The 17,283-nt window shown below is 37.6% G+C and overlaps 1 protein-coding gene across 5 annotated transcripts in view; it reads left to right on the top strand.

The window, feature by feature from the left end:
* Positions 1–17,283, top strand: part of SOX5 (SRY-box transcription factor 5) — a 952,037-nt gene that overhangs the window by 166,870 nt on the left and 767,884 nt on the right. For 4 of the 5 annotated variants that reach the window (XM_046641348.1, XM_046641339.1, XM_046641310.1 and 1 more), the window contains one exon: positions 158–234. The gene's annotated coding sequence lies outside the window, so the exon portion shown is untranslated. Of the gene's footprint in view, positions 1–157; positions 235–7,888; positions 7,994–17,283 lie in introns of all 5 variants that reach the window. The other variant, XM_046641321.1, reaches the window with a different exon arrangement.

Below are 17,283 nucleotides of genomic sequence, written 5' to 3' on the forward strand. Positions count from 1 at the left end.
CTGCTACTTTAATAATGTAGGGCACAGAGGAAGCAGGTTGATGGTTGATATGTACAATGGTTGTTTCATTGAATTCGTACCTTCCAAATAGATTCTAGTTGGTGCTGTATCATCTAATTAATTTAAACACATTTATGGGGTGTGCATTATATCTCAGGTGCTGTGCTGGCCACTGGTGACCCAAAGATGATGATAAATATGTTCCTGCCCACGAGGAGCTAGCGATCCATTGGGGTATGTAAAGTGTTTATTATTTTTAAGATTGTTTGTTTTAAGCAAAATAGAGAAAGCTAAATACATAAGAAATATTTTGTATATTAATGTTGCAAGCATTTGGAACAATTTTTTTTTTTGACTAGATTAGCTAATGCTAAAGAAAATTGCTGATTTGGAGATTGTTGTTCATATGCCCAAATCAAATAATTAAACTCAGGTTCAACCTATTATAGATTCTGTATTAGGAGAGTTTTTGTGTGTGTGTTTGAGGAAGATTGGCCCTGAGCTAACAGCTGTTGCCAATCTTCCTCTTTTTGCTTGAGGAAGATTCACCCTGAGCTAACATCCATGCCAGTCTTCCTCTATTTTTGTTGTGTGGGATGCTGCTAAAGCATGGCTTGATGAGCAGTGTGTAGGTCTGCACCTGGGACCTGAACCTGTGTACCCCAGGCCACTGAAGCGGAGTGCATGAACTTAACCACTGTGCCACTAGGCTGGCCCCTAGGATAGATGTTTTTAAAAAGTTAAACAACTCCAGAAAAAAACCAAAGCACTGAGATTTGTGTATATTTCCTACTTACAATAGTAAATGATGACAAATGAAGGGAGAATAGGATTGCTAACACGTCACACATAGCAACAATGTATGTTTCTTCTTCACACTTACAACATTGACTACTCTACTTTTTATTGGTTACTTTAGTGATCATTGTTACCTTTCATCCTCTCCTACTTCATTGATTTCTCCAAGTGAGCAAAGTCTATATTGAGATAAAATAGGACTCCTTGTTTAGTTAATGTTAATTTTTGGCAAATATGTATTTTATTTAAGTAATTTTATTTAGGTTATTGTTTATAATAGTCTGTGCTTACAATAAACCATGCTGGGAGTATCCCTGAAGAATTAAATATAAATGCAGTAAATATAAATACGAAGTATTACATTCTAATGATACTTTATATATTTTATAGCATGATATAGAATAGAATTAGAGAATAAAATAATAAATTTAAATGAACTTGATGTCCAGTAGTTTATACTGATGGTAAACAGCCCTAATAGCAATATATTTGGACCTATTTAATAAGTGTATTAACATGCTATCTAGATTAAACATTATAACTGCTGAGGGTATAGTTGTGATCATTTTAAAATGTGAGCAAACCAAGAAAGAGGATGTCCTTTGCCTTGGCAATATGATTTTAATTTTTAAAAGCATTTAATTTCATAAACCATATCCATCATCTTTGCATAGATAAATGTTGTGGCAATTTTTTGAATGAACCTCTTGGTTCCCTAAAGAAATTATGGATATGCCATAAATTTACAAATGAAAGGCCATTCATCAGAGTTATAAATATGAGTGGTTCTAGTGCTGATGCCCGTGTAAACTTAAAGTGGTTTTGTATCTATCGGCTTTTGTGTATAGTTAGTATGGCAAAAGAATATAGATATCGTCATACTTACATGGTGTCATAACATTGGCAAAGTGGTGAGAACGACATGCAATATTTTTTGAATAGCATGGCATTTTCTTGAATTACTGCCGACAATAGAACATAAATCAACCTTGATGATGGATATTCCAAAGATGTTTATTAATCTATTCATTTAATCTAAAATACTCAGTCTTGGCATTTATAGAGCCAGTTCAAAGGAAATGACAAGTGATTCTAAGCCCCAGCAGTTACTTGTAGGGGCCCCATAATTATGTCAGCTAACTTTGGTTGGAAAGGAGATTAAAATGCATAAAAATCCTTTCTTCCTATCTATGCTAAAGATATTTGCTTAACTAAAACATGTTTTCTTGTATGTGTCTAATCAAAACCTCAATTGGTTCCACCGTTGATGAAGTTTACTACATAGCTCTCTATTTGAATCTTCATTTTTTTGTTTTTTTGTTGAGGAAGATTCGCCCTGAGCTAACATCTGTTGCCAGTCTTCCTCTTTTTTTTTCTTGGTTGAGAAAGATTAGCCTTGAGCTAACGTCTGTGCCAATCTTCCTCTTCTTTGTATGTGGGATGCCTCCACAGCAGGGCTGATGAGTGGAGCAGGTCCATACCCGGATCTTAACCCGTGAACCTGGGCTGCGGAAGTGGAGCGCACACAGCTCTTAACCACTCGGCCATGGGCCGGCCCCTGGATCTTCAGTTTTTAAAGTCTGTCGTCTTCCCTCTGTCTCTCCTTTCATCCTTCCCTCACTTTCTCCTCCTCCCCCTCAACTGTAAAAATAATCCTGCACTGTGTAAACTTTGCCTGAAAAGGACTGAATCTGACCAAATTTCTGTGTACCAAATTAAGAAATAGCATATGGCATATGATTTTGACCATACATGATGAGATTAAAGACAGGTAGGATGGACAGAAATAAAGAGAGCGAGATTTATATTAGATAGAAAAGGTCAGAGAAAGTCAGTAGCAGTTAAGCTGAGGAAGTAGGAGGCAGCTATGCAAATGTTGTGGAGTGTGGTATGAATGTGCAATGTGTGTGCCTGTATATGTGTGTTACTTATTTATTGAAATATGGAAAGTCTGGGCACAGAACTAACTTCTGGATTAAAATAATGGAAGCGGGACTCAATTTCTGTCCATCTCTCAGCTTCCACTAATACAGCTTCAGTGTTTGGCTTCATTTGGAAGCAAGATGGTGGCAGTAGCATTGTTTCAACTATAACATCCTCTCAGGCTTCAGATCAAACAGGAAAAAGAGAGTCTGTTTCCCAGAAGCCTATAAAAAGTATCTTTGTGCTAATTCGTTTTGATTAGATCATACACTAATCCTGTGTATGACCTCTCTTGGAGCAGGAGATAGAGCCAACTTCGTCATTTTTCATAGACTAGGCATTAGGATTGTATCCCAGAGGCAAACGGGGCACTGTTAACATAAGGAGGGTGCATGGATGCTATGTAGCAAAAAAGAATGGTTTGCTGCCAGAAAAATCAAAATAGGTACATCCACATGAAATTTGGCATATAATTCCAGAAACCTGTAGATTTCCCAGCAATCCATGGATTCTGGGTTAAGAAACTCTAAAAGTGAAATCGAATCAATGCCTTCTAGAACAAACGAAAAGCAACATTGATTACCATGTCATCTAGGGAAATGAGTTGCTACTGGGGTTATTTCCTGAATAAAAAACAAAATGAGTTATCATCCTTAACTAGTTGTTTAAATGATAATATCAAAATAAGAATGAAAAAGAAGTTATATTTTCTTGTTAGCTAAAGTGGAAATGAGTGGTTCATCCTGAAGATGTTTCTTTAACTATTATTTTGTGTAAGGAAAAGAGGCAGAATCTTTTATTCAGGATGAGAGGTTTATACTGACAACATTAGAAAACTTCCATTAGGAAAAAAAGAAGTCATTTTTCATTGTTGGTGTTCTACAACTTTTATTGCTATGGGAGCCCGTGTTTATATATATTCTAAATCCCTTCAATGTAGTCAGTTCACTTAAAGAAGTATTAATTGGGACCAGCCAGTACTGAGGTGGTTGAAATTGCATGCTCTGCTTCGGCGGTCTCAGGTTTGCAGGTTTGGATCCTGGGCACAGATCTACACACCGCTCATCAAGCCATGCTGTGGCGGCATCCCACATACAAAATAGAGGAAGATTGGCATGGATGTTAGCTCAGGGTGAATCTTCCTCAAGCAAAAAGAGGAAGATTGGCAACAGATGTTAGCTCAGGGCTGATCTTCCTCACCAAAAGAAAAAAAAATAAGGTACTAATCATGTCTTGGAAAAGGAAATCTTTTTTGAGAATTGGCCTAAACTGCCTGTTGATTTGCTGAGTTTCTTTTTCTTTTTAACCATATTTTATTTTGGAACATGTTAGTGAAGTCAGTTATTTTCTTAAAAATTATTTTTAATTGAGAAATCTAGAGAGAGTTGGTGGAAAACATAGGTCAATCATAAGAAAATATGGATACTTTATAAATTTCTGCATAGCAATTGTGTATTTTTCATTAATTTTGGGAGGAAAACCTTTTAACAATGTGAAGACTTAAGTAGCAATCGCCGAGATAGCAGTCATAATTACACTTTATTTTTACATAGATGTCTCAGTTTATTGACAAGATGAAGGAGTTAGCCTGGAATTTTAAGTTCCTTCACTGAGTACAAGAGTTTTTCTTCTTAAGTGAATCAAAATGCCACTCAAAAATGGGAAAGAATTTCGTGGTTACCAGATATTTTTAGAGAATAAACATGTTAAATTGAGAGATTCACTGTGTCACCTTGTCTTTCTTCACACAAACAAAAGCCTTCTGAAATTCACACTGTTCCTCATGAATGGGTAAGCTTTTTAACCAAAGTCTTCTATTTATGACTAAAGTAAGTTGTCACTGCTTCTTAAGTTTAATACTCTCTGTTGTAAAGAAGTCCATCATATTTTTTCCCTACCAATTAATACCACTGAAATACAGCTATTTTGGAGGATACCCAGCTTTCAGAATATTTCTACAAAAGCCATTGTATAAATGACTTTCTAGATTAACACGTTATTTTTTAAAAAAACTTCTCCCCAGGAGTCGGCCCACTGGTGTAGTGCTGAAGTTCGCAGCCTCTGCTTCAGTGGCCAAGGGTTCACAGGTCTGGATACCAGGTGTGGACCTACACACTGCTCATCAAGCCATGCTGTGGCAGCATCCCACATACAAAAAACAGAGGAAGATTGGCATGGATGTTAGCTCAGGGTGAACCTTCCTCAAGCAAAAAGAGGAAGATTGGCAACAGATGTTAGCTCAGGGCCAATCTTCCTCATCAAGAAAAAAAAAGCTTCTCCTCCAAACCTCCATTTACCACAAGTTCTCGCTTCAATTGAGAAGTTCATGGATCTGTTATCACTGTGTGTGTGTATGGCTTTTGTTTTGATTTCTAGATTCCAACCTGTCTTTACACAGTGTCAATTATCTGTGACTAGGAAGCAGCATATAGTTCTTCAGTGAATACTGGTTTACAGATTTTCTTGCTATACATTTCTTTCCGTTTTTCAGGTTCAATTTTAGTTTTTACCAAGATAGGGAATTGCTACTCTACATAATAATAGTAGTCATAGAATTTGAAGGCGATGTGAGTTTTTTAAAGAACAAACCTGTTTTTATATATAAGAAAAATGTGATTCTTACATTTTGGCTAAAAGAAATCAATGAATATTTTTAAGGCTGTGAGTTAAGGCAGGAAGAACATATCACTTCTGTAATCCTTTCTAAAGACAGAAGATAGAGGACCAAAATATTGGAAGAAAAATCCAAGCTGTATTTTTCTCATATGATCTGCAATTCAGCTGTGTAGCTGTGAGCTTCAGATAAGATTAAGTGCTTTTACAGATGTGAACTGTCGAAACCTTCCCTATTATTATTAGGGGCTTTTTAGGGAGAAGAAATGAGTTTAGTCCAAGACCTCAAAGCATAGACTTTTAAAGACAGCTGCCTTTCTGAATAGGGGACGGACCGCAAAGTAAACAGGAGAGAAAATCCACAGACACACTTGAGTTCCACTTTAGGGCTCTTGGTAACTGTGGTCACTGAGTGCGATTCTTCTCCAACTAGGAGTCAAAGAGACAAAGCAGGTAATCTACATAATCTTGCCCAGGTTTTCTAAAAGTGCTTGTAGATGAAAACATGTCAGACAACTAGTCAAATAGGGCCGCAAGTTTTCTCTGTTTATTTGTTGTAAATCCACTCTTTACTGAGAAGAAAATAAAAGGAAGCCTGAGGTTGGTGACAGACTTGGTTTTTTGCCACATTCCCAGCTCCTTTTGTGGACAGTTGTCTACTTCAGAGAAAGTTAATATTTTCCAGAGATGTTCCATAGGTATTCTAAATCATGCTACAGACACCTGCTCCTTTATATGGATATGTTATCCACCTAGGATGAATCAGAGTTGATTTTTTTTTTAGTGTGCTTCCTTTCAAAAACCTCATTAATCTCACTGTGCAGAATTTAGGGAGAAAGTTGTGTTTTGCTACTTGACACTGTTTAATGTAAATGATTTATGATTATTCCTTATGTATACACAATAGGCACTTTATAAATTGGATAGTTCTAGGAGTAACACGATACATAAATGTTATTGCTATAAATTCTGAAGTTGGCTATATATTTTTGTATCGTGTAACCAGTTGACTTATAAATGCTGACTATTCCAACCTGCTCTTTCTACTCAATATTGTAAATGGTGACTTCGGTAAGCCCAGTGAAGATATACACAGAGGCACTCAAATTGCACAAGAACAGGACACCCTGGCAACTCGCCAGTGCGGCTGCTGGCTTTCTTCCAGGGGTAGGGGTGATGGCAGAAAGAAGGAAGAGCGAGAGGCGAAACTGAAACTGTATGCAGCAAGAAGATGAATCTAAATTATTATTATTTTTTGCCCAATAAGGTCAAGAGTCAAGTGAGAGAAAAGGGGAAAAAGCAGAGCGAACAAGAGAAAAGCACTGGTAAAACCAATTTGGCAAAATTTAGTTAGATACCTCTTCACAGGTACATTTTCATTATTTAAATAATATTAAATAAAGAGAAAGGTAAAAATAGACTAACAGCTCTGTAATTATGTGTGTATATATATATTCCATATCAATAAATATATATTATTTTCAGAGTGTCACAGAAATAATAATATGTAATTCTTCTTCTTTTTTTTTTTTTTTGCATTTCTGTGAATGAAGTGTTAGAAGAACAGAAGTTTTGCAAATCACTTGATTCTATTGGTAGATCAGGACATTTTATTATATAATGCTGTTATCCTAAGAGCCCTCATTTTTTTTACCATGATAACCTCCTGTGATTTTCTTTCTGAGATCATAACAAATATGAAAAAAAATCTCTGAATAATTGGTCATTTTAGATCCAAGTAATTGTTAAATACCAAACTCATCTAAAATATTGAGTTAAAGGGGAAGGAGTGAAACCCATGTAACTGACCAGCCAGATTAATAGCAATCTTTTGCTACACCTGTTGTTGACTCCTTACCTGCTCACACAGTCCTAGCATCAGGGCTGATTTGAATTGTTCTCTGCAATTTGTGTAAAGAAGAACTGAGCTGTGAAGAATTCTATTGTGTTTATCGTGTCTATTCTGATAGTGATTTTATAGTCCATTTCATAGGCTGTTTCAGTTGATTTCCTTCCCCCATGGCCTCTTAAGTATTAATGTCTACACAATTGATCTGGTTACCCATGAAGTCGGTCCAAACCAGCTGTTATCAGTGGCTGAAAATACAAGATCAGTCATTTTAAAACCTAGAGGTTCCTGACCTGCATAAAAGGACTCGATCTCATCAGGCAATCCCCAAGTGAAAAATTATGAGACTGAAACCACTGTGTGTGTGTGTGAGACCTGTAATAGCAAACATTGTTTATTTGGCTGTTCCATTGAAGGAAGCGTCCTAATGTGCTCCTTTATGCTTCTGTCATATGCTTTCTGGAGCTTTCCTGGTGCATGCTTGGGAAAGAATATATGTATGCACATATCTCTATATTTGTAGGTACTATAGTCAAAACAACTTATTTGCCTAGCTGCCTTAGCTGTAAAGCTGACTTACCCACCCACTAGCAAGCTCCCTGGAGGAAATAGGGCAAAAAGGTCAACGAGAAGCAAGAAAGCCAATGATCTTTTACAAAAAAGTTATTTAAGAAGTTCTCAGTGGTACTGTTCGTCTTCTGGCAGGGAGATCACTCCATTCCCTGCCCATCCCTGTCTCATCAGCAGTGGCTTTGGATTCTTTGTAGAAGGAGCAAGCCTGTTTCTCCGTTGCTGCTGCTATACGCTCAGGTAAGCCTGGATTGAAATTCCAGAGAGACTGCTGTACCAGACTAGACTGTGGGAGGATTCTAGCGTTGATAGCGGGCTTCACAAACCTCAGTTCACTTAGCCTGGAGAATTTGAACCACCGTTTAAAATTCTGCTTTTTCTTACAGGAGATTAAATTTAAATGCATGACCTCCTGATTTAAATACACACACACACACACACACACACGTAAAATCAGAAAAAGCCCCATCACTTTTCATTCACTACAGAATACTTATAGTAACTATCGTTTACTGAAGACTTTCTTTGGACCAGGTATTATTCTTGTCTAATTTAAGCTTCCTAAGTACCTCATGAAGCAGCTACTATTATTATACCCATTTTTCAGCTGAGGGAATTGAGAGAGAGAGAGAAACTGAGTAAGTCACTGTGACTCAACAGCTAGTAAGAGGTGGAGCTAGGACTCAAACCCAGGCAGAGTGACCCCGGGGCTGAAGCACACACACTACTTGGCTGATTTGTAAGTAATAGGCAGTGCTTCATATGTGAAAAGAAAGCAGTAGGGCCATCATTTAGTAGGAAATAGAATTCGAGTTCTTGTTCTTGTACTGGTGGTCACCGTGTCTCTCTCTGACTCTACTGTGACCAATGGCAAACCTTGTTTGAGACAGCCAGTTAAAACTGGTAAAATAGTCTTTGGCCATGGAAGAGAAAGGAAGGCATTGGTTACTATGAGGATCTGACCCCAAGGCCTCGCTTTCACTGTTACCACAGTAAATATGCGAGCTAATGAACCGTAGACGTTAGTGTGTCATCAGTGTCTTGCAGTTTTGTCATCCTGGCTAGCCCCATCAAGAAGGACAGAGTGCCCTCTATGAATATGTATTTAGGAGCAGATACAGCAATTTATTCTTTTGAGGAGCACTTTATCCTTTTGGTTTTGATAAATATACAAGCAATAATCAGTAGTTAGGAGTTTCAGGCTAAAATGGATGCCATTATTAGTGATTTATCAACTTTTCCTGCAACTACCGTGTGAATCACCAAGACTGGATCGTGCTGTCCAGAGCTACAGCTGCAAATATCCAATTCTTAGAAAAGCTCGCTCTAAAAACCTCTTGTGCGATGAACCCTTTGTTTCTCAGAACTACAGGAGTCACTAATTTCCCAACTCTGAATATGTAAAATAAAGTAGTGGCACATAAAACCTAGGAGGCTGCGTACATCAGAACATTTGTTTAAACTAAGATAGAATTAACTGTTTCAGTTCCAGCTCCCTTTTCCCCATCTATTTGCCTTGCTAATAAGGCCTTACTTATTCCTGGGTACTTACCCTGTGCCTCCATCCCTCTTCTTTCTGGATTTTTTATTCTGATTTGAGCAGACCATCCTACTTCACATAGAGAACTTCCATAATAATAATAAATAAAAAATAAAGACTATTCAGTGAATAAGGATGATGAAAACAATGAAATTTAGCCCAAACTGGGCAAAATAGCATCTCACAGCACAGAATTCTAAGGCATTTTGATACTTGGTTAATAGAGATATTTCTCTCTGCCTGAAACATACATACTATTTCTGTTTATATAAGGGAATAGTGACATCCTGTGTGTAGCTAGACTAATTGCCTCTGTAATTAACCTATTTGAGAGGGAAGTTATATAGAAATAAAACATCACTGAGTACTGAGAGAGGCAATTCTGTCTTAAAGCAAGCCTCTAACTTTACCCAAGGGCGTGGACAAAACAAAAAGATCCTGTCTGCTTCCCTTATGTTTTTCAACATCTCCCATTCTTCCTCCTTCTCTCCTATTCTTTTCTTCCTTCTTTCCTTTTCTTGACTCTATACAATTCTACTAGCTCTTTCCATTTTTCTCCCTATTACTTTCATTTTTCCATATTCTAAGGTAAAGATCTAGTGTTATTATGAGTGAAAATTCTATTTTAAAAATAGAATTGGGGAAAGATGTAAGTGTGGTGAAAGGAGATACTTTTTGTTTCAGTGCTATTCAGATGTCTTTTTTGGTCAAGGGTAGGATATGCAGAGAATCATTTTGGTGTCTTAGAGGCTGAGGAAAAAAATGGTAGCCTTCTTCCTATCGCTTGATAAAATATACATTAATTAAATTTAGAGAAGGATCTGGGAGCATGGCAAAAGGAGGATTTCTCTTGGCTTCTTAAATCCAGAAGAAACTATCAGAAGGCAATATGTTGTAGTAGAAAGAGTGCAGTTTTAGGGGTCAGAATTATTCATATCTGACCCCAAATGTATGACGAAGGGGAAACAAGAAGAGCAGTTTTCTCCAAAAGTGCCCTTTTCAACTTTTAAAAGGTAATGTGTTGCCAAGATATTTAAGAAAACAATGGCAGAAAGTGAGAATGAGAGGCATGTAGGAGAAATTAGTCAAAACTCTCCTGCTCCTTGCATCTTAACTTACCCACCAAACCCCAGCAAGATCCAACTCTCAGGGCTTCATCCAGCCCTAGCCTCATGCATAATCCTCCATCCCAGAATCAAAGCGGTATTTTGAATCAGATAGCTTGTTTAAGACTTTTTTCATGAGATAGCAAATGTTATGTTATAATAGATATATTTTTCAAGTCAGGTAACGAAGTTTCTATCTTGCATGTTACATGACTTGAAAGAGCTTCGTTTAAATTTATGACCACTACTAAAAAGAATTTCCTTGTGAAATGTTTGAGAATTTTAGGTCAAAGTAAACATAAGCACTGCATTCTATAATGGTTGCTGAGTGCAGAATAGTTGGAATGGAAATGGTTTGGGGTTTCAGACCGCGGTGGACGTGGGCTCCTCAACTTGCAGGACAATCTTTCTTTGCCTCTGTTTCTTTAACTGTGACAGAGGAATACAGATTTCTCTTTTATTAGGTAATCATGAAACTTTAGTGAAGAAACATTCATGTAGACACCATGCCAAGAGCCTGTAAATAAATGCTTAATAAATAGTAGCTAAAATTATTTCAGATGACATTTGACAAAGCAAACTGATTTGGATACTAGTTTATTGTAAAGAAATTTAATCTCATCTGGTTGAACCATTAAAATCTTTCCTGTAGTAACCTTTCACTTCTATCGATAATTTATATTAGCGTTAGCTACATTACCATTCTTGGAGGATGGTGAGAGGACATTTTTTTTTGGCAGCTTAGAAAGTATTATTCGTTGGGAAAGATGGGAAGCAAAAGAGGAGAAACTCTGCAGAGAGTTTTCCTGTGTGTCACCTTTGTGATTAATCATGTAATCTCTAGTGATTATCAGATTGCCAAAGAGGTTCCTTATGGGTAAAAAGGGGACCCTCAATATTAAATGGTAATTTGGTCATGGCTGTGTTTTGGCAATTGGGTTAATTAACTATAGTATCTCTGGCCATTGGAGTGTCCAGCAGTTTTACACAAATCTCCCGTTGGTTTCATTGGTGATCTTCAATGAGATAGGGAATTACATGAATAGGAAACTCGGAAAACCATCCTCTGGTGATTCAGGTTCAGTTACTATTTATTATCATGAGATAACTCACTCATCCATTCAACAAATATGTACTGGGTGCATATTACATGCCACCCACTGTTTCTTGAAAAGATAGTCATCAACAAAGTAGATAAGGCACAGGGCCTCACAGATTTTACCACCCAATAGAGAAAGTACATAACATAAAACAGGTAATTACAAGGAAATGTGTAAGTCTTATAAATGGAGAAAATTTTTGGTCTTTTACCCAAACTGAGTTGTGAATTTTCAGTGGTGGATAGTGGGGTAAGGATATTCCTTCCTCCTTTGAATTTCCATAGCATTTTAACTGTATTTCCATTTGGGAATAATTTCCACTTTGTGCTCCTGTTCCTTATGATTGTGGCATCTCTTCTAGACTGCAGCTTCCTTAGGAGCCAGGCAGGATACAGGTGGGATTCTCCTTAGCATCTTTCAGAGAGCATACACTTATGCACTGCATGTAGTAGGCACTAAGTAAAGGCTGTTCAGGGAATGAAGCAAAGAAAAAGTCCTAAGAGGTTTAGTTCCGTTAGCTTTTTTGTTTTAAATTCTTAAATATTTCACTTTGAAATTTCTCCTTCATATTAGTGGTGGTTAGAGGAAGATAACCAACTATAAATCATTATCCCTCCTTTTCCCTCTCCCTGCCACCTGCTATTCTCTCAAAATTTAATCCGCAGCAATCTCCTCTGGAAGAAATTAATTATTTGTAAGACTTCCAAAGTTTGCTATACAGAACTCAGACTATAGTTGCCACATGCAAATAATGAAGGAAGAAGCATCTATTATTTGTGTTCTGGTACATTTTGAGGTGTCATGACCAACCTTTTTTCTGTCTATCACTGGATACGTCAAGAGACTCGAGGTTTAGGCTGGTTAATGTCTACCTTTAAAAAGTCAAAACTCTTCACTGGTTATGAGAAAGACGGTGGTTTAACCAGTGCTTTAGTTAGCATGCATTTGCCATTGCTTAAGTCAGAGCACTCAGAAACTCTAAAAAAATAAAACTGAATTCTGACAGCTTTTAAAAAGTAGGAAAATAATCAGCTCTCATACAGAAATCCAACCCACAGCTTAAGAAGATTCAGTATTAAAAATGATAAAGAAGGGATTTTGGCAAAATGAGTGAAGCCCTTGCAGATTCTTCTGGAAGGATCTGAGCTGCACTGAGATTGAGAGACCTGAGCTCGGTGTTGCCTGTGAGCTGGGGTGTAATTTAGTGAGCTGACAGGAGGAGTGAAGTATCTCCTCAATATCTGTGTTTGGCAGAAGAGATGAATGCATACATCAGGAAACAATGTTTAAGTGTTTTATTTCCTTATTTCAGCCTGTCAAACTGTCAGTATAGTTAATGGCCACCAAGAGAGAAAGAGAGAGAGAGGGAGGGGGAGGAACAGAGAGAAACAAAGGTGCTATGGAATCCGTAAAGAAAGAAACCAGGAAAGCATTTGCATGTTTCTGTGGCATAATGGTCAGTCAGACAAAAATAACTCCCTTTATTCATCTCTCTACTAAAGCCAGATGTGCTGGTTTTCTACCTACAGGCCCCCTTTCGTGCCTTCGTTCATGTCCTTCATAATTGCTTCACTTAACTTTGATCTCTGCGATTCCTTTCATTGCAGTCTAGACTGATTATCAATACTTCAGGGATTATTTTCTATTATATTGGTAGTATCCAGTTTTGCTCAGTTTTCCAAGTTCACTCTCGTTTGTATTGTTTGCAAAATGTGGTATTAATGCTGTTTATACAAAAATGTTCAATCTAATGTGCAAAATATTCCCTTTTTATCCTTTGGAGTGTTTTAGAGTCTGCAAAGAATTGGGCTGGATTTTGACCTATTGCATGTTTCATTTAAAAAAATGCTTAAAGTGAAATGCCTAAATTAGACATTATTCTGAGGAGTACAACACTATCTTAAATTTCTAGAAAAATCTTAGCACAGCCAGGGGATTTTATTTCATGAAATGGGAGCATTTATAATGAATCATTTTTGTACTGGAAATTAGTTATTTTTCCACCGAAATGGAAAAGCCTCTAATCAGTCACATCTATGTCAAACTGAATTTTACATCTTTGAATTCACTCCAGTGAGGAACACTTTTCATAATGAACACTTAGAGTTGCCTTGTAAACCGAAAGCATTTAATTAGGAAAAAAAATTGTTTTTTAAATGCCAATTAAAAATCATAAAATGGTCTAAGGAAGGGTAGGATGAGATCTTAAATACAGTGGGTTCTGAATCTGGGCAATCATCAAATCACCTGGAAGCCATTTTAAAAATATAGGCCCTCAGAACCCGCTCCAGATTGCTTGAAAGAGAATTTCAGGATTGGGGGCACAGCATGTGTGTGTATGAGATCCGTGCCCTCTCCCCCAGCCCCCAGGTGATGTGGGCTATCAGCCAGGCTAGGAACCACGCCGTCCTTGTCATGGAAGGAGTACTGCTCTGGTTATCAGTAGAATTCGGGCTGATTTCTAACATTATCATTCACTCACTGAGTAACCTTAGCACAAACCACAAGCTTTGGGGGAGCACATATTTTCAACTCTATACGATTTGTATGATCTTTTCCAGCTCTAAAATCTTGTGACTTCATTATATTGAGATTTTTAAAAGTTTCAAACTTAAGAACTGAGTTAAAATACACACGTGGTTTCTGATTAGTTTTTATTCTTAATTTGAGTTAATAGAAGGAAGGACACAATAACAAAAAGTCAAAGAATCTCTTCTCTCGCTTTCAGTTTGATTTAAGAGTTCTTGATTAGACCTCTCTTTTCATGATATCAGTCATGAAAATTTTATCATGAAAATTAAAATTTACCAGTCTGTCCTTTAGACCTTCAGATGCAAAACTGAGCTCTTCTCCACCCACCCAAACTTGATTCTTCATCAATACTCATATCTTAACAAATGGCACCACCATGCATCTTTTTGTGTAAGCCAGAAACCAAGAGTCACCCTCCCTCTCATTTATCTTTGGTATCCTAGGTTGATTTTACTCCCTAAAATATTGTTCATCTGTCAACTTCTTTTTTATCTCCACCGCTGTCCGTCCTGGGCCAGCATGCCCTCTTCCCTGGATCCTGCAATGACCTCCTAATTGAGAGTCTTTCTATACTATTCTTGCCACCCTGTGTTCTAGTAGATGCTCAGCACTGCAAAGAGATTAAAAAATGTAAATCTGATCGTAGGTCTTCCCCTGTGCAAACCTATCAATGGCTTTCCATTGTGCTTAGGATAAAGACCAAATTTGTATGGTGGCCTGTGAGGCCCTGCACGATCTGTTCTATTCTTCTCCCCTTGACTTTCTGCACTTTCAGCACACTGGCCATCCTTTAGTTTCTCACATATGGTGTACTCCCTTCCCATCTTAGGGCCATTGGGTTTTATTTTCCTTCTGTCTAGAAAGCTCTTCACCTCCAACTCATTCTTTTCAGATAAGCTGAAATGACATTTCCTCAGGAGAGCCTTATGCCCCAGATGTGATTGAGTCTACCTGTTATGCGCTCATATAGAATACCATACATTTTCCTCCAGAGTATTTTTCACAGTTCATCATTTTATATTAGCACAATGATTTGGTTAATTTTAATCTAATCTATAAAACTATAAGCTTGGGAAGAGTAGGGGCCTTGACTATTTCTTTCACCACTGATTCCCTAATTCCCTAAACAGTGTGTGATATCTGGTAGTTTCTTAAGAATTATTTGTTGAGTAAAAAATAAATGAATCAATGGAAGAAAAGTGCTCGCTTACTCAGGAACACCTCCCTCATTCCCGTGTATATTCTTTTCCAGCCCTATTGATATATGCAAAGTATTATCATTTTTCTTGTAATGCTCCTTTCCACAGCAAGGAGTGGTAATCTCTGAACCTGCCCTCATTTCTCATTCTCTGTTCCAGCAACATCTGAATATCTGACTTCAGCCCTTTTCTGTGCTCCTCTGAGGTTAAAGAGGAATGTAAAAGCTCTAGGCTTGTTGATGCAGTCTTGAGATGAAGTCTAAAATTTTGCATAACTCAATGCAAGAAATATGGATAGAGAAGAGACCCCCCAAAATTTCTTTAGAGGAAATGAAGACTCCGTTTTCTGAACTACCCCATTTGTTTGAGTAAAGAGGTTGCTCCATAGAGGGTACACAAATCCCAGGTCTGACCTGGTGAATCAGAGTGCCAGATTCCTGTCTTGATATAGCACATTGACACAGGTTATTGGTAAGGACGGCTTTTGGAGAGGGAGAAGATTTGAGATACGGAGTTTAGTTAAGGCAGGGTATTTATTGTTGTCTGCTTTTCAAGGATATCATATTCCCCATAAACTGTTAGGATCTGGGAAATGGGAGCCCCTGCCATGCACCTTCTGCATTAGAGGGCCCTCTCCCTTCACCCTCCTGTGCTGTACCCCTCACCACTGGGTGGGTGACAGATCCCTAGGCCCTGTTCTAGACATGCTCCAGGAATCTCATACCTGTCCAATTCTCTGTCCAAGGACCTCACGCCTGTCAACGAGGCCTGTGCAGGCTGTTTCTTCCATAGTCTGTCCTTCAGAGGTCATAATCCACCACAGGGGTGTGCGATCCTAGGCCCGAAGGTGGCCAAGGGGCAGCTGTTTGAGAAGAGCTGGCCACAGACAAAGGGTGCCCCCATTTTTCCTCTTGTCCTGGGTCCACAAATGTTAGGGAGACACTGGAGAGTAGATGAATGCTTTAGGAAGAAGGTATGTAGTAAGAAGAGAAGAAGACAGAGGATAAAGCCTTGAGGAACATAACATCAAGGCCCAGACAAGTTAATACCTGACTAGATGGATAAATAAACCAATAAGTGTCTGAGTAAAATAACTTTTGAAAAGAGAAGTTAGCTAGAAAAACCAGAATTAGGAAGGTAGAGCCTTAATTTTTATAGCCTTACTCTCACATCTAGTCAGCACTGAGCCGTGAATAAGTGTGACATTTGTTCTAGAGAGAAAGCTCATGGCAGTGATTCATGTCATGAACTTGTTGGACCCAGTTGTCATGGCCCCACAGGAGCTCAGTTTGTTATTCAAGTTTTTTTTAGAGAATTGAGGGTTGATTTTGTTTCAATATTTGTTTCTCGTTATATAATTAATATATATTATTTTTCCAGAATTTTCAATAGTGAGGTAAAGAGAACTTGTTATTCTCATTATGGAGAAGAAGCATGAACAATGTAAGTAGGAAGTTAATAGCATAGTTAGAATTTACTGTCACAAAAACACCTGCCCATTCATTGTGGTCCTCAGCGAACAAAATCTGGGTGATGCTACTGGAGGAAATCAGGAAGGAACAAAGTGTGGGACCCCTTAGCTTTAAGGTAATTAAACAGTTTCATTCAACAGGCACCCCTTTTCCCTTAAGCCAACAGCTTTCTCTTTCACAGTACCTTCAGAATCTTTTTTGCAAAGTTGAAAGAGCTGTAATTTTAATGTAACTATAATATTCTAGACATTAATGACCTGGATCACCGAAAATAACCATGGTAACAGGTGAGAAATCAAAGATAGTTAATTTAATTGCCACAGAAAGAAAATAAGTGCAAATAATCTATAATTCTTCATTCCCAATATGTACATGTTATTTTCTTACTGCATTAATTACCCAATAGTTAGACAGAAATTATCTAGTTGTTGCTCTGTGACTCCCCGTTGCATTCATGTAATGGTTTTCACTCTAATAACTAATCATTATAATTTCTTACCTTAGCAGTTTAGGCTGCTAAGAACTGGGTAACATGTTCATTCAGTTGACATTAGCAATTTTTAATAACAATAAAAATGATA

Source organism: Equus quagga, chromosome 1 (genome assembly GCF_021613505.1).
Source record: "Equus quagga isolate Etosha38 chromosome 1, UCLA_HA_Equagga_1.0, whole genome shotgun sequence".
Taxonomy (NCBI): domain Eukaryota; kingdom Metazoa; phylum Chordata; class Mammalia; order Perissodactyla; family Equidae; genus Equus; species Equus quagga.